Raw genomic sequence first — 27940 nt, 5'->3', positions numbered from 1 at the left:
AGCCTTAAGTACACTAGAGTGTTTGGCCATCACCTGTCCCCTCACGAACACCTTAAAAGTCTCCCACACCGTGGAAAAATCTTCAACCGACCCAATGTTAGTGCTAAAGAATGAGTCTAGCTCTTCGGCCAGCTCTGCCCTAAAAGTCTCATCAAGAATTGAATATGGAGGGAACCGCCAAGTGAAGGGGGGTATTCTCCTCACTGGAGTGTCGAGCACCAGCAGAACAGGAGAATGGTCGGATAATGTGCGAGGCAGAACCACATATCTCTTTACGTGTTTCATCATGACCCGTGACGCTAACCAATAGTCGATTCTAGTATGTATGTTGTGGAAAGACGAGTAGTGCGTGAAGCCCCCTGTATCCGGATACTTGTCTCTCCAAACATTAACCAAATCTAGTGTGATCATATCCGCTTGCAACTGTTGGGCCGCTGCCGCCGGGCGTCGCGATGGCCCCGCCAACCTGTCTAGCTCCGGGTTGAACACTAAGTTGAGGTCTCCCCCCCAAAGTATCCTGGAAGCTGCATGTGGGGCACACAATCTGGCTAATACCGTGTAGAAGGCGGGGGAGTCATAGTTCGGACCGTATACGTTAACAACTATAAAGTCGTGACCTTTACCCACGCATCTCGAGATAACAAATCTACCCTCCGGGTCTGCACTCAAAAGCGTAAGCTGCAGCCTGGGCTTGGGGTTAACCCAGGTGAGTACCCCCCTGGAGTGCGAGGTGAAACCTGCCTGCGTGATACACCCCTTTAGACCCCTAGCTGTTAGCATTTTACTGGTTGGGACTAAGTGCGTTTCCTGAATGAGGGCCAGATCAATGTGTTGTCTCTGTAGGTAGTTCATCACCTTTCTGAGCTTACGATAATCGTTAAGGCCTCTCACGTTCCACGTCAAGGCCCTGATACATACCATTTCCCCATCTAAGCTGGGAGTAGTCCCTTCAGCCATAGTCATTACAATTCAATCTGTACAATGTGAAGTACCCAATTAGGAAGTGTTGCAGCATGCATGGAGGGATCATAAAGTGAAACCTGCGTCCCCTTACTCGTGCACCATATGGAACATTGCGGGACCATGCGAACGTGGGCGAGCATGCACTATTAATCACATACTTAGCGAACAGCACCAATTTGTCATAACTACAATTTCCAAGTTCTTTTCCATCACACAGAGCAGTTCTGAGTACTTTTGTAGGCAGCAGCATCTTGAAACACAATCCCCGTCCCCCAACCCCCCTCCCACAGCAGACCTCCCCCAACTTGGCCCGACAGGATACCTCACCCTCCCACCCCCAAACACCCCCAACCCATCCTCAACTTTACCCCAAGTAGCCCCAGTTGGGACCAAAATAGCCAAAGGCGCTAGGGCAGAGGTCACCAGGTTTGTCAACTGTCGCATTCCCAACATATCTCTGTGTAATCTGGCTCCTGCACCTACACACCCATATTGTCTACCATTGTGTGTTGTAGTCCCGGCATTCTTAGATTCACTATGCATCCCTTTCTCGTGCGGAGTGAGTACAACTCGCTATCCGATTTCCCCTGCTGCCTGCCCCATACTTTCCCCATCACAGGAAGCGTTAATATCGCAGGGCTACACCAATCACCCTACACAATCACTGTTGTCTCCCCCAAGCCCCTGCAAATGTTCCTACTCTTAGACATGGGGAAATCGCGCTGTTGAAGACCACATCATAGGTTACTACACAACTATCAACAGTACATGCAGACATTGCGGCGAGCATCACCCGGTAGTCAATCAATGGAAAGGTCTCACCTAGTTGGCGCTGCATCACTCTCATATGGGCTACTGCTCTGCAAACTTGTCCGTCCGCCCACATCGTTCTGGAATATTACTGCAACGAACCCAGCCCCACCCATGCACTTAGCAAATTACCACTTTGCGACTGTGCAAAAAAGGGGGGGGGGGGTGGGAAGCAAGCCACCCGCTTATTCCTGCTCATCCAGCGGCGTGAACTCTTCTTGGTCTCCGTCTTGGCTCCGCGGACTGTTCCTTTGCTCCTTTGACCATTCTTTTAGAGTTTTTTGCAGCTCCCTCGGATCCGTAAAGAAGTGAGACCGGCCTTGCCTATTTATGCGGAGTTTAGCAGGGTACAGCATCGCATAGTCCAGGCCCAGCTCTCGTAGTTGCTTCTTGTATGGGGCAAAATGACGTCTCTCCTCTTGAACCTTCGCAGTGAAATCCCGATATAAAGATATTTCCATTCCCTCAAACTGTAACTTCCCCTTTTCTCTGGCCACACGCAAGGCCGTGTCCCTGTCTCTGTAATTTAGGAGTTTGGCGATAATGGGCCTCGCTAGAGCACCAGGTTTTGGCCGGGGTCCCAGGGTGCGGTGCGCCCTTTCCACAATAAACATTGGTGAGAAGGTTTCGTCGCCCAGTAGAGTGGTCAAGAGTTTCTCAACAAATAGCTCCATTCTGCCAGTGTTTGTCGTCTCTGCCAGCCCCGTTATTCGTATATTCGAGCGCCTGGAGCGCGCTTCCAAGTGCTCCGACTTGTCTTGGATGACTTGTAGTAGTTTACTGAACTGTTTGCGGTCTTTGTCCCACTCCGATTGCGCTTCTTCGACCTCCGTGATTCTCCTTTCCGACATGTCGAGGCGTTCCGCGTGTTTATCCACCCTCTCTGACATGCAGTCCATACGATAGGAGAGGGCGTCAATTTTGGAGCCGATTGATGCCATGCTGTCCTGCAGTCCTTTCTCCATGACTGTCAGCATTCCCTTGATTTCTGAGCACATCCCGCTCTCAGGGGCTGTAGCTCGCAGTGATGACCCCGGGGTCTGTGATTCCGGGACCTTCGTGCGCCTTTGATCGAATGCGAGCTTGGACTGAGTCTTGTCACCCTTCCCCATGGTGTGTCTGCCAGTCATCTAGCTCGAGCAATACTTTATTCAGAGAGTACCTCAGCGTCCAGCCACACTTCGCCACCACAATTACTAAGCGCACTCTGCAACGCTATCCCAGCTGCAAGACTCCGCAAGATATATCCTGTGCATTCACTAAAGGCTGTCGAGTGAGCCACTGTTCGCTGCTGTTCGCTGCCCCTTGCCAAGGGTCACGAGTTCCTTGTGCCAATGTCAACCCGGGATCAGGGCCCCCGCCGCGCGGATCGCACTACTCGTGGGGGTAGTGAAGGTCTTTTGCCCTCGGTGGAGCGGTCAGATCGGGGGTACCGAGTCTACGCTGCTAGGCCTCCTGTCCGTGCCAGCCTCGCTCGCGGGCTCTCCTGGCGTCTATAAGGGCTCCGGCGCTCGAGGGTTATTGTGATTCCATCCCCAATAGAAGGCAGGGGGGGGTCAGGGCTCGTCGTACAATGGGTGCTATATGAGAGAGGCTGCGGACACACCTCCGAAGCCCCCGTGCAACTCTTTCCCCGCGTGGTGGCTCTATGCGGCACTCAGGGTACTGTCCATATGTCCCCCACACGCCTGCGGTGGTCAAACATTTATGGCACCCCACTCAGGGCACGGTGCTCTCTCAGCCCCTCCATGCTCCTCACCTCCCTTCTGCAGGCGGCGCTGCTCCAATCTCCGAGAAAGTGTCCCCAGTGCAGTGTCCCCGTGAAGATTCCGAGTTAGTGTTCTACCGTGGCTTCTGGCTTCTCAACCGCCCGTGGTGCACAGGTGGCGTCCCGAGCGCTGGGCCACACTCACAGCCACGTGCGTTGCCTCGCCTCCCAGGAGAGGCCGGGGATCAGGGCCTAGCGCTAGTTTCAGGCGCTCGGGCCCTCAGCACATATGAGCCGCCTGCGTGCCAGTCTCGTAGGGCTCCCGCCCCAGTCGGAACAGTACTGTGATGGGGGCTCTAATGTCGGACCCCTCCGACGATTGTCCTGTGGGACCTGGTGTTTCCCCTGGGGAGCCCGAAGCTCCGACCGTGTCCTAGGGGCACTCCGCCCTCAGAGCTTGTGCAGGTCGCTGCTCCTCACCGCTGTCTGCGGAGCCAACACCAACTTGGGGATGCGGCTCCGGAATAGCAGCGCTGTTGTGTCCGGTCTGAGGGAAAAGTGTGGCCGTGTGTCGCCACCTCGGCCGATCCACTGCGCCCCGGGGTGCGGCCTGATGTTGCGCCGCACGCACAGCGACGTATGGCGGGCGCCTCTGTAGGAAAGGTCGGGGATTCAGGCCTGGTCCGCCGCCCTGTGGAAACCTCAAAGTTCGGCAGGTGTGACACTCCCCAGGAGCCCGAACTTCTCACCGGAGCTGCCGATGTCCACTCCTCATCGGCTCTCACTGCCGGGGCATCCAAATCACACAACTGGAAGGATTAATTACAGGATAATGTGGGTATCAGTGAGGAGCTCAGCTCTCACGCGTCCTCCATCGACGCTGGCAAGCTCCGCCCCCCATATGCATGGATTTTTGCATGCATGTGTACGTGTATATGTGTGTGCCTATAGGTATACCTCGTACACATACCTAAAGGCAGGCAGTGCACATACCAAAATGTTCAGATTGCATGTACCTAAATTAGTAAACATCCCTCACTATACACCAAACCACACAGCAACTAGACATGTACATGAATATGGACGGCAAACACACAACTGCTGAGCCTACGCAAAGAAAAAACATGCGAAAACCCTCGAGACCTAGGAATGAATGTTCCCAATCCAACAGGGCAGCAAGGCCAAATAAATGACAATAAGGCGCCATACATCTCTGTTAACAAAACATATCCAATTTCTTTGGTGCATACCAGACAGAGGCCTTATTTTGTGCTCTACATTTGCTAAATCGCATGCAGGGGATGCCAGGTTCTTGGTGGTAGCGGATCATTATTGTAGACCTGGGTTCCTTTTGTTTCCGCCTTGACAGTTCTGGCAACATGGCTAGCAGTGGCGCTGTTATGGGGCAATGGTGGTGGCAGTCACGGCCAGAATGACTCGCGGGTAGGGGGCAGGAAGTCGCGCAGGGAGGGGGGTTAATTTACTTAAAAAAAACATTTTTTAAACTTACTGTCGCCTCCGGTCCCGGACTCCCGCATTGCGTCTCCTGCTCTTTCTCTGCTCACAGGAAGCAGAAGCAGGCAGCCCTGAGGCCGACCAAACAGTCAACGCCCATAACATTGAGCTAGCCACTCGTTACGACCTGCCCACCCGCCCGTCCCCAACCATGAATTCCCTTCTTCTGCTTTCTCGCGGTGCGAGAAGCAGGAAACGTAAAATGGTATACCTTTTTACGTTTCTGCTTCTCGCTCTGCGAGAAAGCAGTGGGGCGATGCTCCGACGCCCATGTGGAGGAACCGCCCCTGGGTAGTGAGCATTGGATGGTTAAAAAAAAGAAAGAAAACTGCACTTACCTGGCAGGCGCCTCTCCTCTGTTGTTCTTCCGTAGAGGATGCTGCTGCAACAAGAAGCACTCAGGCTCCCACTTTGTCCCAGCCAATCACGACTCTGCTGATAGCAGCTTCGTGATTGATCTGAGCACCATGGTCCGGCGCTCAGAGAGGGAGTGGAAGCCTGGGCATGTTATACATACAGGCTGTAATGCAGCCTGGGTGGAGAACATGCAAAGTGTGCATGATGGTTTGGCTGACCGAGACAGCTATCCAAATTGGTATGCACACTTAAGTGCACATACAAATCATCCCCCTGCTGGCTGACAGCCCAGCCCCTTAAAAAAAAACTGGGGAAGTTCTGTAAAAATAAAATGATAATAACGTTATGTTATTATCGTTTTATTTTTTGTGGGATGATGCTCCTGCGCCTTAGCGGAAGAGCTGCCGCTGACTAGATTTTAGTCCGCTTTGAATGTCAGTCGTCCTTCTCTATATAATGTAATCTTTCTAAATTTCTTTGAGTTAATTCTCTCTTCTCTGGTGTCACGGGTGAATTCACTGTTATCTTCTCAGTTTTTATTTTGCTACAAATTTCTACTGCCTCTTAGCCTTAGTTTTCCACATTAGCATTTCTAGCTGTGATTGTTTGTGATATGACGCGGTGCTCCTTCCTACGCGTAGTGTCAATGCCAGTCTGCTCTTCACTGATGTCTGACACGTGTGTGTTTTATTTCTGGTGGTGGTCTTTGGCTGTGTGGTTCCCAAGTCCTGGGCTCAGCTGCTCTTTTATGTGATTTACCATGACAACAGCAGCTGTACCGGTCTCAGAGGGCCTGCAAGTGCTTTTCTTTAGTTATTCCCAGGTGATTCGCTTTCCAGCCAGGGGCCAGGGCTATATCTTACAGCATTTAACATTTAGCATTTGAGCGCTGGGACGCCCCGTTGCTGGGGTAGCCATGCGCTATAGAAAAAACACCTAACATAACATAACATAACATAACACTGCCGGATGTCCGTGCATGGTGGACAATCCTTACCAATGATACTGTGACTCGGATTTATCATACTTTCACGCAGCAAGCCACTTCGCTGCGCTGTCTGAAAGGGAAAGGCCAGGAATGCGCCCTATTTAGCATTATATGGAGCATTTCTGTCCTTTCCATGCACTAGCGCACTAAGTGCCGCCTTGCACCAATGCAGGAACCCTTGCACCACGGTGAATGGCTGCCTGCAGTGTAGTCAGGATTGGTTTTGTGCACCTTCCTTCACAAAAACAGTCCCCTGAGGCATATTCCTCTATCTATTTATGCTGCAGAATGCAGCACATGTAGAAAGAGAAAAATATGAGAAGAAATAAAGATATTTCTCCTCGTTATTCCTCCCCAGATGAGGAGTAGCATTTTGACGCATTCCCAGGAATACCACTGATGGTAAATCTGGGAATGTGCCAAAATCCACGGGTGGATGCGGGGGAACACCCACGCTCCACCCATGGAATACCTCCCTGGGGCAGAGTAACTCAAGGCAGCGACTTGCGCTGCTCCAGATTTATCAAGCCGTGCGGGGCTATGCAAGGTGGCCTTATGTGACTTTATGAATCTCACTTTAGTATTGTGTCGCCCTTGCGTGCCCCTTGAATGGCACAATGGAGACGCAACACTATGATAAATATGGGCCCAGGTCCTTTGTTTGCAGTTTTATAAAGCACAAACGTGAACCAGCGCTTTACATAAGCAATATATTAGATTACACAGGGTGGTCAGAATAAATTTTTTCTTAGATACTGGTAGATTAAGTGAGTTTGCCTAGAATAATAAGATGTTGAGCCAACGGCAGGGCTCGAAACTGGTTCCCCAAGTCGGCAGCTCTGCCCATTAGGCCACATCCGGTCTTCTACGTTTCACTGCATGTTTCTCGCTGCCAGCCTACCTAACAGCAAAATATTCAAAATAATATTAATCTAGCAACATCAAATGCATTCTGTGCCGCCTTCAGGTTCGGTAAATTCTGTCTCCATGGACCCCTATACTGGGAGCTCCCGCTGCCCTAAATCTGTGTATTCACGTTCTGCAAGAAGCCAAAAGCCCCCTAAAACGTTATCTGCAGCGAGTGGAGAGACACAACTATATACTGAGCCACTCGGTTGCAAATATACTCAGTTTACGTCTTCAAGACCTGTTAACTAGTAATTAAGGGACTCATTTACAAGCCCCTTGCGCTGCCTGCGTGTCACTTTTAATATGGAAAAAAGTGACGTACGGGCAGTGCAAGGGTCTTTTAAATGAGCCCCTAAGTGTTTTGTATCCAGCTATCAGTCATTGGTGCAATTTATCCAAACTTAACTTCTGTATCACATATATGTTCAATACCCCACTCTCTATATCAATGTGCCTCCACTGTTGCCAAGTACACCATTTCTAGTAGAAAAGTTATTGCTGCTAAAAAAATACATAAATACATGTACACTTCTTGTACTTTTGGTTTAGGCTAATATATGTCAATGTCCATGCTAGCGACTGCAGTGTCTGTGAGAACCCTGTTAGTCCTCTTGCGAGATTATTCTAGGCTGCAGGTCATATTTGTGCATTTTCACGAAAACAGCGAAATGCAGCAAAACAACTTGCCTGTGTGAAAGTGAGAGGACAGGAATTTCCCATATCTATCAAGATGTGACCCATTCCTGTCCTGTGCTTGCGCACAATTTGCAGCCAAGCGCCAACGCAGGCACCCTTTCGCTGTGGAGCAAGGGTGCCTGAGTAACAGACAGGATTGTTTTTTAGGGAGGAAGAGACACCTACCTGCACAAAAAACAATCCTTTGAGGCTTTTTCCTCTTTTCACGTATGCTGCAGAATGCAGTAAAATGTAGAAAGAGAAAAAAACAAGAAGAAATGAAGATTTTTCTGTTTGTTAGGCCTCCCCTAGGATGGCATAGCTTTTTGACGCATTTCCAGGTCTACCACTCATGGCAAATCTGGGGATGCGTCAAAAGCCACGGATGGATGCTTGGGAACACCTATGCTCCGCCATGAAAAGCTTTCCTATATCTATATTATGCTACATAACTTGATTTCTTGCTGCATAATTTAGTAAACCCTACCACATATTTAGTAATCCTGGGTGGAGTTTACAGACTTTTACTCCGCAGAACTCTGCGAAGTGCCAGAAAAACTCTGCAGCGCTCCGCAGAATTCCGCCAGAAGCGGAGTCTCTTAAGAGGAGCTGCTCGCACTTATTTTGAGTGGCGGGAGTTTGTCCTGCACTCTAAAATCAGCCAAAATGGCACTATGAATCATGCCAGAGGGCACTGCTGATTTCAGCTGCTCGAGTAGACATTGTACCAGAGTAAAAGCTTCCTTATCATGAGCAGTTGCGACCTGCTGCGACCGTCCGCATTGAGAAATCTCACTGGTAGGAGGTCTAGCATGCAATCTTTTCTCGCGAGTGCTTGCCAACTTAACGTTGGCGAGCCGTTTGGAAGAAAATATCTGCTCTGTCACTTCTTGGATTTTTTCTGAACTCCTCGTTCCGCGCAGAGTAGGCATAACTCAGCAAACGTTACCGGCAGAGCAGAATTCTTCGCCCACCCCTAAAAATTAGGTCTAGCCCTGCCACATAATTCCACTGCCCTGCATATAATGCAGTACAACTGCAATAAGGCGGATGGGATATCTGTCACATTTGTGATGGAGTAACCCATCCACCAAATTCTAAATCAGGCCCTAACACTCTAAGACATGAGAATATGTGAGCCAATACCATAGCCAAAATGGAAGGATCTGGTGCCATAAGACGAGCCAGCAGCACATGCTCCAAGGATGGATCAGGTACTCCATATATCTGTTTTCCTAGATCTCAGAATGACACATACCAAACTATTATTTTATCATTTGACACACAAATTGTCATAGGATTCGTTGATAGTACACATATTGCTATCTGTCTACCATCTGCAAATGAATTTATTTTTAAAAACCGCAAAAATAGTCACTCTCTCAATATACAGGTTGTGACATGGCAGCTCCTCCGCTTTGGCAGGGGAGTATCGCCCCACTGCTTTCAAGTAGTGCGAGAAAAGGAAACATAAAATCCCCTGACTTTCAGTTATTATCATTTTATGTTTGTGCTGTTTTGCGGGCGGGTGGGTGGGGCTGCTCTGTTCTTGCAGCAGTGCAGGGGAGGAGTGGTTTGCACCAATCCTAAGTGCATAGTGACTGTTTGGATCCGCCCGCTGGGGCCGCCCTAACCAGTCATGCACACTTTCCCTGTTCTCGATGCAGGCTGCATCACAGCCTGCGTGGAGAACCCGCCCAGGACCCGTTCCCTGGTTGAGCGTCAAACCAGGATGCTCAAAACCAATCACAACGCTGCATTGCAGCGTTGTGATTGGTCTGTGGAGCCTGAGTGCCTACCAATTGCAGTGTTCTGATTGGTCAGTGTGATCTGGCTGTGCTTCATGTTTCTTGAGGAGAGCGGGAGCAGTGACACAGGACCCGGTGGGAAGGTAAGTATTTTTTTTGTTTTATTATGCGCATACTCGTGCAACCCCCACCAACCGCGAGCCATGTCAGACGCCACTGGGTTGTATGTAAGGCCTCCTGTATAATAACAGATCTTGACGCTCGATTTCCAGACAGCCCACTGATTCCTACATGTTCTACCACAAAGGGATATACAATAGGCTGTCTCTGTGTGATTTTGGTGACAGTTGTGTACTTGGTAAGCTGATATAAATTATTTTACACCCACGTTAGCATTCAAGGTAATAACCAATACTAACATTAAGTTCCTTGACTTTTTAGAAGGCAGCACATATGCATATGGCCTTGGATCTTAACACAATATATAAATCCAAGTATAAGGTTTGCACGGAGATACAACCGTGCTCACAAAACTACATGCTCTGTTATAGAGAGGACACTTGGAATATTAAGAGGATGATTCAGGTGTCTGCACAAGAGTAGTAGAGCCCTCCAGTACCATCCGGAAAAATGCTGCTAAATCACAGCTATGTGTGCAATGTTGCATAAGCTTGCTATGAGAAGGGGTTTTCGCGATATGGAGATTTAATCAGATTCTCATCCTGAGGATGGAATACCACTAATACACCACCAACACGATGGCACTCATTATGCTGAGGGTTGAGCACAGTATGCAGAGATCACTACTAATTATCTTCAAGGTAAATGAAAAGTGAATAGGAATAATGAAAACAAGACTACATGCTTGATGATACTTTTAAGTCAAAATATTCCTTTTGATCATGAATAATACTCATTTTGTGTTGCATTCATCTAGAATAATAATTTTCAATATTGTTTAGTTTTTTGTAAACAAGCATTATAGGAAGTCAAGTGCTTATGAAAAGACAACAACCATATTAGTGCTTTCTTTTCCTCTGCTTGCACTACTTTTCTCAGCATTGCCTGCCTGGATAGTACCACCATCATCTGTACTAAATGTAGGTTGACGTGTGCGCGCATGGTTCGTTACATCAAGCAGAGAGAGGCTACTTAGACTTTTCACCTCTTCACTATCACCTACCCCTAAATTTGCAGCCCTTGATGTAGTACTGGTTTGCAGATCTTCTATGACAGATGCAACCTGAACTAAGCCACATGCTACATCACTACAGCCCTGACCAATCTCAGTTTGTATGTTTACAGTGCACCTGGATACATTGATAGTGGCCTGTGTCAGTTAACGGATCTGCTTAATGTATCAAAGCACACCATGTGTTGGTGATGCCTACCCCATTCTGTTGTGTGGTCTTGTTGCATTATTGTAACAAGTTTGGCAATAGATTTAGTGAGCCTAGCAAGGTTTTCATTCATAACTAGCAGCCCGCCCCAGCGTTGCCTGGGGGCAATGAGGCTTCAGGGCCAACCGCCCAACCCGACATTGTCCGTGCATGCCCATGCACGGACACGGACCAGGCCCCCCTCCCGCCCGACTCCCTCCAGCCCCCCTCCCGCCCCGACTCACTCCCGCTCCGACATTCGCCTCCCCCTGCACACGGACCAGGCCCCCTCCTGCCCCGACTCCCTCCAGCCCCCCTCCCGCCCGACTCACTCCCGCTCCAACATTCGCCTCCCCCTGCATCACACAGTCTCGCACTGAGAGTTTAACTTTCCCTTTCCTTACCTGGCCGCAGCTCCTCACTGCACAGCCGCTCATCACTGCACCGCCACTCCTCCTTCGTCGTCCTCACACACGTCGCGTCGCGGTCATCACGCACGTCACGTCACGGCCAGCGCTAGGTCCCGGCGGCGCTACTTTCAGGGCACTACTTTGTTTTCAAACTTAATTTTTTTAATTTACTTTTTTTTAAAATTTATATAGCCTATGTCCATCTACACACCCTGACATTTTCATAGATGTATCGGCTGTGTAGATTGGCGCTGTGGTTCCCAAGTTTATCTGGCCAAAAGGTGCAAGTTCTCTCTTTATAATAGTAGTATAGATAATTTGACCATCCGCAACTGTTTTTCTAAAACGTTCTTGGCCATCAAGCAATTGTGACACCATCCAATTCATACACATTCGTTGGGGATTTAAAGTTTTGATCGTATTTTTTCCTTGCAGGCACTGCACAGACAGCCAGGAGACCAACATTATGAGACGCTGTGGTATTATGCCAAAGTTTCAAAACCCTGCATTGCATCTGTCTGCCTCTCAAAGATTTTGAGGAGGTTTCCCTGGCTGTACTTGGTTCATCTGCTACATCTGAGGAATCAGGGAGCGGTGAAACTGTAGCTCTTCCGTATGTTACTTGATCTGTCTGTGTGGCAGAGATGTCTGCGGATTGCTCTGTCTCACAAGGACTATCATTAGTGGCACCTTGCTCACAGTCAGACTCTATCTGTTATGATACATCTGTGAGAAATGTATAGCTGTACATTACTATACCGAGTTTGTTTAACTTGGAAATTGAAAAGATTTTGAAACTCACATTAACTTCTCTCATTACGGACTACTTTGAATAAAAATGTCTTTCGATCAAAACTATTGTATGTGTGTTTCTCAACACATAAAAATCAATTAATATTGTTACCCCAACTCCCATAATCCATTTGAAGGTTAAAACAAGCATTAAAATGCCAAAACCTCAAAATTATATTTCTTATAATTTCACAAATTTATGAAATTAGTATGAAATCTTACTTTCCAATGTAGACGGTTGATTTGAGGTATCTATTTCGGAAACACCAACATCAATCGAAGGCTGAATTGTTGCCTCAATCAGAGTTTCCATGGGTGTTGGTGGTGGCTGCCAACACGCCTCTGCCAAGCGACTTGCTAAATTCTCTTTGGTATGCAATGATAAATAGAACCATCTATTCCTGATTTCTGGGATGGTCTGCTGCAGAACACCAACTAAATGTATTTTCTACCGGATGTCAGTCCAGGTTTTGTTTTTTAGTGCTTCGGACACAGTGGAAGAGATTGCTCCAAACAACTGCTCATTATTGGCAACACTTCTCAGTAAGGACCTCAAGCTCCTTTTTTCTAAAACTACACCTTGGGCTGTCTGGCAGCAAGATCTTAATCAGCCTCTTTCCTGTGCATTTTTTGTTGTTTGCAGCCCAAAATTCCTTCAAGACTCCACAGATTCACTTCTGCAGTTTCATTCAATCCCTCTGTGTTACAGAACACCAGGAGGTGCATGTTTTTGAATACTTCCTTTTAGTGATGTCATCATTCTGTTACCAAAAAGCAACTTTTCCTATTTGTGATTTCCTAATACAGATTCACAATTTTTAGGATTCCATATTAGGAAATCATAAAATAGGAAATGCGAATCTTGCCAATTCTCAACTTGTGAAACCTGCTCTTTCATACAGTGGCATTAGCAATTTCCTAATAGCAATGCAGATGAAATCGCTATTTGGCAGTTGCTAAGCAAAACTTACGTACATCTAGCCCTTTGAGTTGAAGAAAACAGCTGTTTGCTACGTTGGTAGCCTGAAGTTTCATTGACAGCAAAGAGTCAAGGTAAATCCCTAATTTTCTTACAGCATTAACAGGTGCAGGTCCGGGACTCATTGATGTGGACCAAGAAACCTTGTTCTAGCGATCAATAGTTAGGGGGGGATGGGGGGGGGAGGGGGGTTGGCAGAGCCTCAATTTTAGAGGACTCAGCTTTAGGAAATTGAAGGACATCCACCACTGAGTCATTGTCAACGCTCAGATTGTAATGGTTAGTGTTTGATGTAGAAGTATTCTGTTGGCCTGAGATGGTGAAGGTAAACAATATGTTGAGCCAAACAAATGGATGTGTGCCCTGTGTTGATGTAATAAGTTATAAGTGGATGCACTAGTTTAGCTAGAGGTTTAGATTGAGTAGGAGTATGGAGAGTCTAAAACCTTGAAGATCACCACAATTTATCACAAAACTCCATAGTGGGAGGAATGGTAACAGGTCCTAGGTGATTGAAGTTTAGTAACAATGTGAAAAATGTCTTCGGATAATTTAAGGTCGATGCAATTCTCAAAGAAAAGAAGGCTTTCTTTCCCTCTCACATTTTGTTTTAAAAGTAGCCATCTGATTAAGATAGAGTTTTGTAGTTTCAGTGGGGTAACGTGACTGCCACATGTGGCCTCCAGCCATACATGGTACAAGAAATTGGGTTACTGGTTGAGGGGGGTGCAACCCTACTCAATCAGCAACCATAATCTCTTTCAGGGTGAAACAAAGAAATACTACTCAAACAGCAACCACAATCTCTTTCAGGTTGAAACACAAGCAAACCCCAAATTAACCTGTGCTTAACCATTTGATAGCGTGGCCCAAAGTCAATCAGGCTTAACTTAGAGGCAATGTGTAAAGCATCAACTGTGGTTATCTGGTTGCGGTAGATCGGGACAAAGTCACAAGTTCAGACAAACAGTGATGGAGCGCGGGCTAGAACAAGGGCAAATTTATGCCTGCTGAACAAAGTACCTTAAATCCTGGTTGCAGAGGATTGTCAAGACCCCACGTCAAGGATGCCCAGGATACAGGCCACAGGAACCAAATGGTTGGGACAAGAAAATTCCAACTTTCTAAAAGTGGCATTTTCAGAATTGTGACTTCAAATCAGACTTTACCACTAAAGATGGTTCTAAATTACAATTCTTTAGAGACTAAATGCAATATTCCTACCTGCTCCCAATTGAAAATGATCACTTATTAAATGTAATAAAGTAACCCAATGTTATCCCATGGGAGAGGTAGGCCCTGCAGTAGAGAAAAACAAATTCAAGAGTTTTTACTACCAAGACTTAAAAGTTAAAAGTGCAGGTCTTACGTTTTAAATACAATGCACCCTGCCATATGGGCTATTTCTGACCTACGTAGGGGCGACTAAAATGTATTAAAATGGAAGTTTTAGGCCTGGCATTTTAAAACTGCACACACAGGCTGCAACGGCAGGCTTGAGACATGTTTAAAAGGCCACTTAAGTGAGTGGCACAATCAGTGCTGCAAGCCCACTGCTAGCATTTAATGTACTGTCCCTGGGTATATGTAGTACCACTTTACTATGGACTTACAAGTAAATTAGATGTGCCAATTGTGTGTAAGCCAATTTTTGCAGAGAGGGCCAACACATGGGCAACAACATCTCTATTTATCTTGAAATTTTGTAGCACCATATACGTACCTTACAATCATCCCCCAGAAATCACTTTCTACAGAGCACCCACACCATACAATAAGCCGCCGCCTGGCAAATCATCTAGCATTTAACATGTGCTTTAAGTGGGATGAAAAAGATTTGGACTCTAAAGGGGGGTGGGAAAATAAGCATCACTAGAAATCCTTTCCAGGGGATGTGGCCCATGTCATTGAAGATAAGGCTTAAAATATGTGAAGTAAAATCATGTACTTCACACAGTGTGTGACCTGGCCAATATTTGGGTGCCTCTATGTACGTTTTCTGTAATTGCAGCCAGACATATAACAAACAATGTACTTATGCCTAAAAAAGCCAGGCATGTTAGCATTGCCAATGCTTGTTTGCAGTATCAAAACAATTTGCAACATCGATTTTGTTGTGAATAATCGGAATTGAAAATGTTTTGTTTTAATTCTGAGAATGTAAGACTGTGAATTAAACACCACAAATGTCTGTGGAAGGTGTAGTTTTCTTCTGATTGTCTCAATCATTCCTATTCTACCCTGCACACATCTCCCTCTGCAGTCTTTGACTCTGTTAGACATTTGCAATGTTTTCTTCCCACACATTTCTGAAATTCCTCACCTACATATCTCACATCATCTCTTACTTCTTCAGCACTATTTGTTTACTCTTTCCTTCTGTATGTACTTACTTTCATCTCCTCCACCTCACCATCGCACGTACACAGCCTACCCACTCTCTGCATTTTCTTTTCCTTTGGTGCGATTCATATTTCAACAGCTGTGCACCTCACTCCTTCAGACACTTTTGCATCATTTCAATTGACACATCAATGTCCATTACTCTATTGCCTAGCAGAGAGGCCAAAGATTGGATGAGCATGTAGTCTGAACACCTTTGTGATCCACTGAATTCACACTATAGAAACTTGCGCTGTCTTCAGTCTCCACTCCCTACCTCCTACCCATACGTCTGGAGGTTATTCAGTTCAAAGTATGCACTATACAAAACCATCCTGCTGCTATGATCTCCAAATCAACACTTTCTAGCCTGTTCCCTCTTCTATCCCTCAACTATCCTTTTTAATCCAACTAACAGACTGACAAGTCCATCGCTCAAATTAATGTCATATTGCCCTATATTAATTAATGACTAATCCTGTTTGGGTTCCGGGTGAGCGTGCTACTCCTCGAAAAGCGTTTTGATGCCTCATCGGGGGTACTAAGCGGTTTATAAATGCAAACCCGTCCTTCAGATCTCTCTACTATCCATTTCAACCCAAATAACAGACTCACATGTCCACCACTCAAATACATTTCATATTTCCCTGTACAAACTCATCACTAATCCTTTTTGGGTTCCGGAGTAGCATGTTCTCGCCAAAAAGTGCTTCAACACCTTTCCTGGGGTAGTGAGCGCTATATCATTGCAATTACAATATATTGCAACAAAAAAAAACTACAGAAACACATTGGGAAAAGGCAAATACTCTTAGCAACCCTAGGTGTAGTAAAACGTGTGAAATGTCAAAATCGACTGCATCTCTGAAATGAGTTACCTTAATCGTTTTTTAAAACACTGTTAAGAAATTAATGGATCAGTGCTTTTCCTTGAAAAGTTAAGGACATTAAAGTAGGGACCAGTCGGGCCGTTTTTCAAAGTCGCCCCACTTACAGCCCTACTACCAGGGATATGGCACAGCATGCATGTAAAGGGTATCATGCACGGTTCATGCTTGCTTCCACATCCAAGCCTCCTGCACCGCGTGTAGCTCGGACTCTGGTTCTGAACAGCGGCAGGCATGCATTTAGGCGAAGATTGCATTCTTTTGTGTTCATGCTCAGACATTCGTTTTAAAAGCAGAATGAAGGCATGCGCAGAAGTTAAGTGTTTTAACTGGCGATGCAGTGGGTGACAATAAAAAAGAGCCGAGCTGCACCTTTTATTAAAAGCTTTCTGCTAATAACCCCTGGGGTGACGGGCCAAAACCGGCCTCGACGCCTTGCTCGGTTGGCAATGTTGTCAGTCCAGAGGAGACTCTCCCCGTCAGACCTAGTAGTGCATGTCTACATCAGGCCCAGCTCCAGGAATTTTGATTTGGGTGGGCCATGGGTGCATTTGGGTGGGCCGCTGCGGGCTCGATTTGTCGTATACATGTCAGGGCAGGCCTGCGTCAGGGCCTTCCTTTATCTCTTCTTAGTCTTACAAGGCCCAGTAAAACGCACTCTTTTCCAAGTCTCTTTCTGAATATTATCACTCTAAAAAAAGTGTTTTTTTCCATGTAATGTTCCTTTGATGGGAAGAGGAGGTTTCTGAGGTGGGAGTATCAGGCAAGTGACACTTCTCAGGCTCCCTCTGTGCGAGCCTTCAGGGAGAATCCTTCTTCATTACTCCCTCCACCTGACCCCGGACTCTACAACGCATTCGCTTACAGGCTTGATTATCCACTACTCCTCTCCAGTGCACCTTATCTCACAGCTGACCTTGGGCCCCAGCCCCATATCAGGCACCATTGGGCTTCACTTTCATTATTCCTGGTAAAAACAGGAGTAAAATCACCTTCAAACTTAAAACATTGAATATAGCAGTAAATATAATTAGCACACACTTTTAAAGTATGTTCCACAGTAGCCCTTATGACTCGACTGCTAATTAAATAAACAAAAACAGAAAGGCTATGACAGGGCCGGCTTTAGCGCTGATGCGAAAGTCTTTTTTGGCGCCACACCAATAACCTCTTTCTCTGTAAATACTTTTACTACCACCCTCCCCCAGTGCCCCTTATCTCTCCCTAGCTCCCCCTTCACCCTACGACCTCTTCCTCGGATTCCCTCACTGTCACCCTCCACCCTTGCCCCTCATTGCTCCATAGCCCCTCCCCCTATTGACCTCCTCCTCGGACTCCTTCATTACCACCCTCCACCAGTGCCCCTCATCTCTCTGTAGCCACTCCCACCATGAACTCCTCCTCAGACTCCCTCACTGCCACCCTCCACCAGTGCCCCTTATCTCTCACTAGCACCCCCTTCACCCCTCCATCCCATGACCTCTTCCTCGGATTCCCTCACTGCCACCCTCCAACAGTGCCCCTCATCCTTCCGTAATCCCTCTCTCATATGCATTTCATTTGTTGTATAGCACTACTCATATCAGTGTAGTGTGTATCAGTACTTTACACCACGCACACACTATACAGAGACAACGAATCATACAAGTATGTAAATCAGTCTACAGGGAATGTCACATAAACCAATGAGGATTACAATCTGTATGAATCACATGTCATCCATACTGGTGGGCAGTATATTTTAAGAGGGTTTGGTCTTTGGAAACAGAACCTTAGGATTTAGGAGTTACTGATAAAAATTTATATCTGCCCTAAAATACTCATTTTAGCAACATTAAAATAATGGAAGACAAAGGAAGTTCTAACTATATCACAAAACAAAAAAAAGCGAAGTTCTTACTATACCATTCATGTTTGTATGCAGCTCATTGGTGACAGTTCATTGGTCACTGTCCTATGTTAGGATTGTAACTTCTGAACTGCAAGTAATACAAGGATCTCTGTGACAAAGGCAGTAACCCACTGAGCTTCCACATAAAATACAGTTCATCCACATTTAAAAACTACTAACAGACAAATGATTGCTCTCCAGCAGGATCATTAATCATCAGCATTCTGTGGGCATTTTGTATTGTCTTATTGTTATCCTGCATCAGCCATGATAATGATAACAAGCATTTGCAATGCAATAGGTCTCACATTTACACGAATTTAAGCTATTGGCATTGTAAATGACAATGCCTTTTTATTTATGTGTTTGTTTTTAAAACATAAATAAAAGGCATTGTCATTTACAATGCTAATAGCTTAAACTCTCACAAAGGTGAGACCTATTGCATTGCAAATGCTTGTGTTATTAAAGCTACCTTTCTTTTTCAAACCAAACCCGCAATTTATTCTGCCGCTGTAAGAGGCAAAAAATATCGTGCCTTTTAGTAAAAGAAAAAAAATCCATATTACTGCATCAGACATACTGGAAGGGGTTCTGGAGGGTCTGTGACAGGTAACTACAATTGTCCAACTCACTAGTACTTATTTTAATGACTACAACAGGATAACTTGTAATGCAGATTTCTGCAGTGAGTGCATGGTTCCTGAGAAGGTTGGCGCCCTTTGGTGGGCTCTGGATGGTGTAAACTTTGAAATGCTTAGAATGCCATGACAGTCAGCCTGTGTGTCCCAAAACACAGTGCCCGCACCCTGGGCACACGCTGGAGTCTCTACGCCAAACCACTTCACAGAGTGTGACATCCAAAGAAAGGCACGACCATCTAGTCTTAGAGCAAACAGCGCAATAGTTAATAACATTTTCTGCAGCCAGGAGTGCATGGGACACTGGCGTTGTGTGGAAGACGGTGCTCCATGAGGCAGATACCTGCTCATAGCAACCCTCTGGCCACTGGAGTCTGGTCAAGAAGGCACGCCGGAGCGGCCCTTGTCGCAACAGATGCATGCACTAACCGTTCTACGGGTGTGATAGCGTGTGGAAAGTAGGAATGGACCTAGTCACAGAATGAGTCGGGAACTGTATCAAGTTGTATATTTTCTATAAAGTGCCCCCTGCCACAAACTTGTAGGTTCGTAGCGTTGCCACCATCTGGCAGACTACAGTTTGCATCAGGCACACTGAGCTATCTTTTTGTGACCTCATAAGTTAATAACAAGTAATATCCATGAAAAACAAAAATGAACACAATTGGTAAGGACTAGCACACAGGAATTCAAATGAGAAGTATGAAATTGTAGAAGATAAAAGGGAGTAAACATAAGCAAATCAAAGCAAAACGTCTGATACATTTCCAACCATCCTAAGTGCAGGCTTAAACCCTCCGATGAGGGCAGTGAGGTTAACGGTTAGCAAGGTGAAATCTACAAAAAAATACAAAGAGGACATGCCTCTTACCAGCAGACAGTCTGCCAGCAAACCACAACACAGCCAGCCAACTGTTCTGTGCCCTGAGAGTGAAATAATAATTATACGCCAAGATTGGGTTTCAGAGCAAACAACCACTCAGGAAAAGTAACCTAATTCTCACTTTGTGGTTATGTGAAAAAACTGAAAAACACAAATATATTAGTGAATCAAAGGCTGCTTCCTGCACATTTCCTCAATCACAGAAACGGGCAATCCTACATGTCATGTTATGGTTGTCACACAAAAGTGGAAAACCTCATTCCACGTTAAGATGCTTCTTTATGGATAGGATTGAAACATGAATTTATAAAAAAATGTCAACTTCATGCACAATTCTTAATTTCTATCTGTCTGCTCCATCCTAAATGCGCTCAAAAAAAGAAGAGGTAAATAAGGTCATCTTCAATAAAAAGAACCAATACGTACACGGTTCATCTAATCTGATGAAGAGGGCCCCACATACTTCCTCCTACTCAACCTGTGATGCAAGCTGAGCCTCTGAGATGCAGAGGTGGATTTAGGTTTCAATGGAAAACAAGTAACAGTAACCTAACTAAAAAGACATCTCCCATCTGTGCTACTAAATCCAAGTGTGCAGAAAGTTATTTAAGCTGGACCAATAACAGATGTTCTAGTGCGTTGTTAACCCTGAATGCCTCAAACTCCTGCTTCAAGCTCACAAGTCTATTTTTCTTTATCCACACCCCTCGATTACACTTCCTCTATGCCTAGATCCTCAATGCCACCATCACCACCATTTAGGCCACATTTAGCCTGTGGGTGGAAGAAGGTACTGAAATGAATTATTACAGCAGAACGGGTGGCAAAGGTGACCATTGTCGCCTTTCACCAGTGGAGATGAAGGGATGAAAAAATAAACAAAGCCTCGTTAACATGTAAATGGTCTTTTGAAGATCTGTGAAGTACTCGGGTGCGGCTGCGATAATCTCTAAAACTGTCTGTGTGTGTGTGTGTATTCGCCCGGGAAGCTGTCTCAGCCCGGGTGCACTCACACAGAGACAACCCTTTGAGCCTAATGCCGTTGCGCGCCTGCCTTCAAGCCCTCACCGCGAGGGCCAAGGCTCCTGTTTGGGTGGGCCTAGTCTACATCAATACAATTATTTATGTTTTTCTTCCTAACAGTCTTTCTGTCTGACCGTGGAGCTGGCCTATAAGGAACAGCTCCTTCGCTTTGGCGGAGGAGCATCACCCGCCTGCTCGCAGAGGCAGAGGAAAATAAAAAGGATTATCATTTAACTTTCGTCTGTCCAAATCATGTGGGCAGGACCACAGCACTACAGCAGGGGGAGGGGGAGTGTTGGGCACAGCCATCAGTGCGTATGACAGTTTGGCCAGCCGACTTAGGATGGCCAAACCATCATGCACACTGACTTCTCACCAACTCAGCTGCCCTGCTGAGTAGAGAGACCAGAAGGCACAGGCTCCCAGCTCCCAGCTCCCGATGGTGCGCAAAACCAGTGGGCTCTACCCAATCCTAACGCTTCTCTCATGGGGAGAGCAGCATCTGGATTGGCCGCAGGGTAGTCTGGGAACCTGTGTCAAGAGGAGCAGAAGAGCAGTGAGGAGAAGACCGCCGAGCGTAAGGTAAGTGGTGTTTTTTCTTGTTTGTTTGTTACTGCCCCCTGCGCTGCCCCAACATGTTTATCGGACACCAGCTGCTACTACCTAGCATAAGTCACCTGCCCTGGCTGTCCATCCATCATGTCCAGTTGTGTATTTCTACGTTACTTCTACATCCATCGGCCTCAGCCTAGTCATTGCTACATAATGGAATGTAACCATTTACAAGGAACAGGAACAAAACAGGAAATGCTACCTATAAGCCCTCCCACCCTCAGCTGGGTATTATAAATAGGGTAGTATCCACCAGTTTCTTTCGGTAACTCAAAGCCTCATCAATGGCCTGAATCAGGGAGAGCGGGCAGGTTGTAACAAATGGGATGAGGACGAGTTAGACTAACAGTAAAGAAGCGTACCAGTACGTTTTCAGGCCATTATCTTTACTCCCCTTGCTCTCGTCCCAGTCATTACTACATGAGGCATACCAAGGCAATCACATGCCTTTGATGCAAATATCACCAACAACAGCAATATAATGCAAATCCACTGACCTTTAATTGCTACGCAGTGAATAATACACCCGAATGCCATACTGAAAACCAATAATAATCACTCTAAAGCTAATTGAAATGCTCCCTCGCCACAGTTGTTCTGTACTCCCTCCACACTGGAGTCTATAATGTTTCATGAAGGTGTGGTGTCCTCCAAAAAGACTCTTTGCCTCTCAGTCCAGGAGCTGAGAGATCTGATGAGCGGCCTTGTATACCTTCCGGGATTAACTCTTTTGGATTTAAATAAGCCAGTCTAATAGTCTCTTGGAAACACCTACTCAACCCCTGCCTTAAAAGAGTTAGCCTCTCAACTTTCAGAGCAGCAGGGTGAGTTTCACTCATGTAGTATCGTCTAGGATGAAGGAAAGTTGAACTAAGAGTAATGAAGATTACCAGTAAGTAACTGGGCTATGAATTCAATCATTGTATGTTTCCCTAACATTCTTGTTATGTTTGAGATTTCTGCCTATAGCATAACCACAAGTTCAGCCCCATGGCCTACCTGAGTGCGTAAGAGTGAGATGCAGACCCCAGGGACAGGATGCAGGGATACCGAACAGCACAGCTACAAGTGAAGTCATGTCCCAATCCCTACAGTGTTCCAGCTCTAATGGCAGTGTTGCTGCAAATCATAACTGCAGAGCCTGTGGCGACCATGGCAGCAATTGTGCACCAAGCTGAAGCTTCTCCTGTGTCCCACATATTGTCTATCTCTGCCCAGATTTCAAGGCAGAGAGAGTGGGCAGAAGAATGAGAAGAGAAGGATGAATGACTGGGCGAGGTCACGGTGGCCGCTATAAAGATAGGCTAGCATCGCTGTTGGCCCTGATCAAGGTACTTGTTAAACAAGCATTATAGCCTGCTCCAAGGGAAATACATGTTGTCAAAGACCTGAACTCATTGTATATACCCAAGCATCAAGCAAGGACCTAAAGCGAGAGTGAGATCCTCTAACAACTTTTACAGTCTAAGCAAGAGCGTGGCTTCAGGGGGATGTTTGGGTTGTGACACCCCACAAATGAATGCATTCTTGGGTTGGCAGCTGGTTCTGGGGGCCCTTAGTGGGTTCTGCTATGTCTGGGTCAGTTTATCTCAATGTGTGCCAAGAATGAAAGAAAAGAGAGAGAGAGATTTTAAAATGTGAAACCCGATAACCTGGAATCAAATACTGCCATTCTGCTTGTCCAAACTGTGTGTTCCTCTGCAAACATTTTATTTTTTTATTATGACATAGGAGATCACTTTTAAATACTTTAGTTCAGGACCTGCGCTGTAGAAGCACCTCTTATGTTTGATTTAGTAGAATATAATGTTCTTACATCTCTGATAAGAATTCACACCGTGTTTAGAGTTTCCATGACTAGTGACTTGCCTCTTAGTTCCGGTCTGGGAAAGCCATGGCTTGGTAGTTCGGACTGGACTGTTCCCATGAGGCACAGGGTCAGAGCTGATTTGCATATAGCCAGTGTTTAACCCAGGGTGGTGTGGAGTGCAAAAAAACGATGGATTTAGGCCCAGATCCTTGTACTGGGGTGAATGTATGACATTGTTCTACATTCTGTCCATCAACTGTGTTTTTTGCAATTTTCACCCCGAGTGTGCTGGGTTTACTCAGACGTGAGTCCCAGGCTCTCCACACCATTGGAGTCAAGCTATCCAGGCTGATGAAGGCTGATAGCCAGAAACCGGTCCTTGGATGCTTGATTCCGATCTGGGAAAGACATGGCTTGGTAGTTCGAACTGGACTGTTCCCATGAGGCACAGGGTCAGAGCTGATTTGCATATAGCCAGTGTCTAACCCAGGGTGGTGTGGAGTGCAAAAAAACGATGGATTTAGGCCCAGATCCTTGTACTGGGGTGAATGTATGACATTGTTCTACATTCTGTCCATCAACTGTGTTTTTTGCAATTTTCACCCCGAGTGTGCTGGGTATACTCAGACGTGAGTCCCAGGCTCTCCACACCACTGGAGTCAAGCTATCCAGGCTGATGAAGGCTGATAGCCAGAAACCGGTCCTTGGATGCTTGATTCCGGTCTGGGAAAGACATGGCTTGGTAGTTCGGACTGGACTGTTCCCATGAGGCACAGGGTCAGAGCTGATTTGCATATAGCCAGTGTCTAACCCAGGGTGGTGTGGAGTGCAAAAAAACGATGGATTTAGGCCCAGATCCTTGTACTGGGGTGAATGTATGACATTGTTCTACATTCTGTACATCAACTGTGTTTTTTGCAATTTTCACCCCGAGTGTGCTGGGTATACTCAGACGTGAGTCCCAGGCTCTCCACACCACTGGAGTCAAGCTATCCAGGCTGATGAAGGCTGATAGCCAGAAACCGGTCCTTGAATGCTTGATTCCGGTCTGGGAAAGACATGGCTTGGTAGTTCGGACTGGACTGTTCCCATGAGGCACAGGGTCAGAGCTGATTTGCATATAGCCAGTGTCTAACCCAGGGTGGTGTGGAGTGCAAAAAAACGATGGATTTAGGCCCAGATCCTTGTACTGGGGTGAATGTATGACATTGTTCTACAATCTGTCCATCAACTGTGTTTTTTGCAATTTTCTCCCCGAGTGTGCTGGGTATACTCAGACATGAGTCCCAGGCTCTCCACACCACTGGAGTCAAGCTATCCAGGCTGATGAAGGCTGATAGCCAGAAACCGGTCCTTGGATGCTTGATACCGGTCTGGGAAAGACATGGCTTGGTAGTTCGGACTGGACTGTTCCCATGAGGCACAGGGTCAGAGCTGATTTGCATATAAGCCAGTGTCTAACCCAGGGTGGTGTGGAGTGCAAAAAAACGATGGATTTAGGCCCAGATCCTTGTACTGGGGTGAATGTATGACATTGTTCTACATTCTGTCCATCAACTGTGTTTTTTGCAATTTTCACCCCGAGTGTGCTGGGTATACTCAGACGTGAGTCCCAGGCTCTCCACACCACTGGAGTCAAGCTATCCAGGCATTTGAAGGCTGATAGCCAGAAACCGGTCCTTGGATGCTTGATTCCGGTCTGGGAAAGACATGGCTTGGTAGTTCGGACTGGACTGTTCCCATGAGGCACAGGGTCAGAGCTGATTGGCATATAGCCAGTGTCTAACCCAGGGTGGTGTGGAGTGCAAAAAAACGATGGATTTAGGCCCAGATCCTTGTACTGGGGTGAATGTATGACATTGTTCTACATTCTGTCCATCAACTGTGTTTTTTGCAATTTTCACCCCGAGTGTGCTGGGTATACTCAGATGTGAGTCCCAGGCTCTCCACACCACTGGAGTCATGCTATCCAGGCTGATGAAGGCTGATAGCCAGAAACCGGTCCTTGGATGCTTGATTCCGGTCTGGGAAAGACATGGCTTGGTAGTTCGGACTGGACTGTTCCCATGAGGCACAGGGTCAGAGCTGATTTGCATATAGCCAGTGTCTAACCCAGGGTGGTGTGGAGTGCAAAAAAACGATGGATTTAGGCCCAGATCCTTGTACTGGGGTGAATGTATGACATTGTTCTACATTCTGTCCATCAACTGTGTTTTTTGCAATTAGATCCTTGTACTGGGGTGAATGTATGACATTGTTCTACATTCTGTCCATCAACTGTGTTTTTTGCAGTCTTAGTTCACTAATGGCATTGTTATTAGTGGGCTAGCCATTAATTTTTCTAAGATCATGATTAAAAACAATCAAATTTAATAAATGGCTGTCTATGCAGTACTATATAATCTGAAATACTAAGGTGAAATGTTTCCTCATGTTAAAGAAGTACACATTTTTTAGCATTTTAAATATACTGTATCATATTTTTACATTATGTTTGTTGCACTAAATACATACCAAATATTTCCATGGCTTGGCTCACGCTCAGACTCTTACAACCAAACCAAACCATTAGCTATGCTCTGGCTCAGCTCGTCTTAATAATTTTCTGGTGCGCCCACCTCTACTTTCAACTCCGGCTAAGTATATAGGGCCGTCAGTCACTTGATAAAATGATTTGTAAAAGGCAAGGACTTGAGACATGGAGCTTTGACTACATGCAGCAATTTGACAACTCCACCATGAAGGCTTCTTATAGCTGAGATGAAGACTGTTTCCAGTGAAAATACATTTAACGTAAGTGATCACAGGGCAGGAACTTCAGGCTGTTAAATTGTGCATACCAGCAGTCATAAGTTCTCAGGGAAAGCTACCAAGTTCAGGTGGGACGGGCATGGTTGTAGCTTCATGGGGTGTGGTTTGGGGTTTGACGCTTGTTATGGTTTCTTTGTCCATTTTTCTTGTTGTTCTCATTTCATTAAGAGTTTTTAACGTGTTTTTTTTAGAGGGGGGCAGAAACGTAGATATATATAGTGACTGGTTTACCCCAAAAATAGTCAATCTGCACCCATAGAAGTACTCTTTAAATGAGTGCGAATTTACTAACTTTTGGAATTTACAACCATAGAAAAAAGTAGGCTGAAAGCTGTGCCAGTCTCAGGTTTCCAGGCATACTGCTGGCAATCAAACACCCAAAAAATGATGGGCTGAATGCTTGCAAATACTCTAGCCAGTGGCAATCGCTCAGGTAGCATTCCAAACCATTGTTCTTCTCCCACTGTGGCACTCTAGACCAGGTGGTCTTCAAACTAGGGATGGGACCCCATAGGGGTAACTCACGTGATCCTGGGGTCAAATGGCCAAATGAAGAATTATGCTGATAGCAGTGCTTTGTTTTAAGCAGAAAAACATGAGCGGCAGTAAGACTCTTTGTAATGGGCCACTGCTAACATCTTTTCTCATTTATATCCTAACCCGAGAGATTGTGTCAAAAGGGAAGGGACTCCAATTATGCTTCAAATCCCTCAACCCCTTTTCTAAAAATTACACTGTGGATACTTTTACACTTTAGTAAGGCCTGCCTGTCCAAAATAGTATGTTTAGCCATTGTGTATTTGATTACATTTTGCAAATGGTAACAAAACGTAACTGCTATATTTAAATAAGTCTAGACATATTTAAACATTGCCAGTTTTAATAGAATAATTGAGAAAAATTCTGAGGGGTGCCTCGATGATTTTTTTTCCCACTTGGGGTGCAGCATTAAAACGTTTGAAGACCACTGCTCTAGACAGAAGCACACATAATGCAAACCTGTATCGACCCTGTTTATCATGGAAACAGACAATCTGAGCCTTGGTCATCTCACCCCTCCACCCTGCAGCCCACTGCTGTTTTAGTTGGAAAATCTGAGATCCACATCCCACATATATAATTGACTAACCTAGGCCCCTGAGTCTATGGTAGACAGTGCTTAATTTGTAAAAGAATGACTGCTGTTTCCCAAAGCTCTGCTCTGCCGATGCTATTAGAAACGGTACATCGAACACCAAGGCTTCATGGTGTTGAATTTACCTCAGGCCTCGATAATCCACTACCAGACAAGGCTGCCCCTTTATCTCACTCTTGCCAGTCCCTGCTTTCTCCCTTAGCGTCTGTATCTTTGCCTCTTGGTCAATATCTGATGAGGTAAAAATGAGTCCCAATCCCCAAAAACCAGTCCCAGAAGGCAGAAGGGTATAACACTGCTAGACATCTCCACTCACTCGGGTTAGAATATTCTAAATTAAAAACAGAGAAATAGAAAGACAAACATTGAAATGATGGAGCAGAAGGTCCGTACCAGCCATTATTGGCCCTAAGCCGCTCCATGGCCTTCAGTGAATCTCCTGGCCTTCCACTGTTCTAATTGTAATAGTTCAGTTGGAGTGCAGGTTGGCCTTAGCGGTGGGTACCAGCATAGTGAGATTTTGCAGGAAAGTATCCCAGCCTATTAAAGCAGTCACCCAGTGACTTCTATCCCCTACAACTGAGTGAGTCGAGCACAACCATGTTCACCATGCTCACAATGGCACACTCCAT

General features: G+C 46.0%; 1 protein-coding gene across 2 annotated transcripts in view; it reads right to left on the bottom strand.

The window, feature by feature from the left end:
• C1QL4 (complement C1q like 4) overlaps positions 1-27940 on the bottom strand; it is a 366833-nt gene that overhangs the window by 12949 nt on the left and 325944 nt on the right. The window lies entirely within an intron of this gene.

Source organism: Lissotriton vulgaris, chromosome 1_1, assembly GCF_964263255.1.
Source record: "Lissotriton vulgaris chromosome 1_1, aLisVul1.2, whole genome shotgun sequence".
Classification (NCBI taxonomy): domain Eukaryota; kingdom Metazoa; phylum Chordata; class Amphibia; order Caudata; family Salamandridae; genus Lissotriton; species Lissotriton vulgaris.
The sequence above is the reverse complement of the archived record's forward strand: the minus strand, read 5'-3'. Positions and strand labels throughout refer to the sequence as shown.